Here is a 3,601-nt window from a genome sequence, read left to right on the forward strand (position 1 = left end):
ACAGTATTGTCATATCTATTTGCATTACCTATTATTTAAGCATCAAACATACTATTGACGTGGAAACCTGTACATCAAGTTACATAAAAAATATTGATACTTTGATTTTTTTTTTTTAATGAATATAATGTCTCATAGTAAATAGTACTTTTACACACGAAACCTGTAAGTAACACTATCCTTCCACATTTGCCCTAAATGTTAAAACTTGATGTTACTGCTTTGGGAGTTGTTAGATATAAAATGAACTACGATCCAACCCCATTAAAAGCACATTTCCAGGATTAAAAGGTAGAGATGAGAAAAGGAAGCAGAGACAAAATAAAAAATGGTTAACTGACTTAGAAATAGGTGAAAACGGCATAAGGCAAATAGGACTCAGCTATTCCAAAGAAGCAAAGAGACATCTATAAGAGGAGGCAATCTTTACATATCTATATACAGATATACAACCCATGAGACTTTGTGGTGTCTCGTTCCTTATGAAGGTCTAGACAAGATGAAGTACATGTGTAAGATGTTTATGTATGAAAACACATAGAAAATCTAAGTAGAATAAGTCGTGAAAACAACATGAACTCTTACTACTAGAATGCTAAACTTCACGACAAAAGGGGACTTCTTGCCCTTCATTAAATCCTAAAATACTATATCAACCAAAATTACATAAGTCTAGTCGCCATAAGGTGGCAAACCGATTACAAGTAGTTGCCTGACTTAATATTATACATTCTAACGGAAGGCACAAGGTAGCTATGACAGGAACTGATACTAAGGTGGGTACTAGTCTTCGTACCCAGGACTTGGGTGGGTTTTACACTTCTTCCTCAAGCATCATGCCGGGGTCTGAACCTGCTTCAAAATCTATGATCCCAAGAATGAAACTATAGGTTGGTTATACAACTATGACAAGACTGCTAATGAGAGATGATGCTACCGAAGATTCCATGAACACTTTTCATGAAAAGACTAGACAAACACATATATGTGTGGTGAGGAATCACCCTTGCTCTTACAGCTACATGCATCCTCAAGCATGATGAGGAATCAGTCTCTCAGTTAACACATGTACATATATAGTCATAGGGAGGAATCACCCTCTAGGGTCATTGCTCTTTTATGCAAAATATATAAACACATTAGTAATAGTATAATGAGGAATAGTTCATCTTCAATAAAAGTATAAATCTTGTAAAAACTAGTATTCGACCCTTTTCTATTCCTCCACCACACAAGTATTTATCACATAGACATTCGCCACATAGGCAGATATTTGGTACATAGGTAGATGTTCGCTACATAGGAGAAGCAAACTTCTTACACAAAGATACTTGTTGCACCAGGGCTGCTTTTGCATGGCCAAATAGCTTGAGGGCACCTCCACGTGATATGTTGGGGGATCCCACATCCCTTAACTATCAAGTGAGACCAAACACGACTCCATTCCACCCTAATCCCTATGAGGCATCCTGCTTCTCGTGTGAAGCACGTGACAATGTTTCACAAAATGGTTCAGATAATTCTCCATCCTATCCCATGAATATAGATTCACAATTTTGACTTCTCAGATAATGATAGAAATTCTCACACAGAGCTAATGGGTCCACATACTTTAGAGTCAAGTACTGAAAACAGTTAATACATCCAAACCTTTTTCAGGATCAAAAATCATTGCATAAATGTAGGTATAAATATAATGATTGAAATATTTAGTCATGCTTGTAGAATGGGAGAGAGAGTTTATGGAGATATGTAATGCTCCTTACTCACAACATTCACCCCATATTACCCGGCATTGTCTTAGAAATTAACCTACCTTTATATGTCGGAAGTTCTTTCATTACCTCTTTGCATCTTTCTTTCCAAAGCAGTTGACTCAATGGGTTCTTTGGTTAGTAAAGTCTCAAAAGTGAGATCTTCTCCCACGTCCAGGTTGTTTAAATAGGGTGGGGTTGTTAGATGTCGTTTATGACGTATCTCTGACTCCAGATTTAAGGTAAGGAATTTTGTGATACCCCCATACCCCTCTTGGGATTGGACGGAGACACAAGCATCGAGATATGTAACTCAAGATCATATACCCCTCATTCTTTCGTGACAATTAACATGTATTGCACCTAGTATGATTCTAGCAATATGCAATAATCACAATGGAAAAAGTTTATTTTCTAATAAAGTTTGAGCAATTTAATATGGTACCAAATAAAAACATATATATATCTCAAATTACTTTTTCCAAAAGATCTCCCAATACAAAATAAGGGTTTTAAACCACAAACCCCTGTCAAAAGTACCATTATAATGTATCAAAACATAACAATTTATCTCATTCCATTTTCCATGTGGACTCGTCCTTAGGGATCAGAATCTTCTGGATTTATTTCATTTGCTCCAGTAATCTAGTGATGAGGATTATTGCTTCTTCTAGATTGTCCAACCTAGTGAGTCAAGAACTAGATGTCGTCCCACAAGTGCCCCTCTTAGGGGTCTCATCCCTAAGTTCCTCATTCTTCTTTGGGGAATCCTCTTGTTGGCATTTCCCAATTGTTATCTATCAGTCCTATAATAGCTTCTACCATTTGAAGTGATGGGCACAAAGATGGACCTAGTCTTAAAGATCCATTACAAGTTCTAGATGGGCCAATTACAAGATCAAGAGCCAAGAAGATCAATGAGACAATTCAATTATTGGTGCAATCCACTTGGGATGAAGCAAACAAGAGCCCAACACTCAAGATGGGCTTGAAGGAAGAAGAATCAGTTTTAATCAATTTGATTCAAGTTATGGAAGAGAGCAACAAAGCAACATGATTTGAAGGCATTCAATTTTGTTAATTCATTTAAAGGACTTATTTTATTAGTTTAGAATAATTGGGTTTATTATAAGAAGGACTTAAAGGCATGTTAGAAAGTTATTATTTTTGTTGAACTAGGGTTGTGATGACCCGCTTTTACGTATATTTTCACTGAAGGGTTGTTTTTAATTTAATTAATATATTAGTTTATTTATTTTAAATTAATGTATTTTAATTGGTTTTTAATTTATTTGATGTTGTTTTTTTTATTTGGTCGTTTTACAGTTTTTAATGTCGTTTTCGGCGGATCTGTTTTGGTTTTCGGAGTGAGGACTGGACCTCATTTCTTTCCCCTCATCTTTTTTTTTCTCTTTTCTTTTTTTTTTCTTCTTTCTCTTTTTTTTTCTTCTTTTTCCTTTTTCTTTCTTTTTCTCCTCCCCGGTTCTCTCTCCCACGCGCTCTCTCTCTCTCTCTCCTCTCCTTCAAGTCGATCACGACAGCTGCCCAGACCCATCGCCGCCGGCCACCGTGCGGCACACCACCCCCACCATTTTCTTCCCCTCCCTCCTGTGAACCACCCCACCAAGTTTCATCCCCAACCGTGCCGCCGTTTAGCCGGAAAAAGCCCATCAAGCCACACGATTTTTGCTCCGATCTGCCGCCGTTGCTCCACCTCCGGCCACCACCTCTTCACCACTTCATCACCGACTCCTTGCCATCCTAACCCACCCAATTCCAGCCTCTAACAGTCACCGGAACAGCTCCCACGAGCTAGTTTCCATTTTGGACGTTTAAGCCCTTCCTCC

The sequence above is a fragment of the Carya illinoinensis genome, chromosome 4, assembly GCF_018687715.1.
Source record: "Carya illinoinensis cultivar Pawnee chromosome 4, C.illinoinensisPawnee_v1, whole genome shotgun sequence".
NCBI classification, from domain to species: domain Eukaryota; kingdom Viridiplantae; phylum Streptophyta; class Magnoliopsida; order Fagales; family Juglandaceae; genus Carya; species Carya illinoinensis.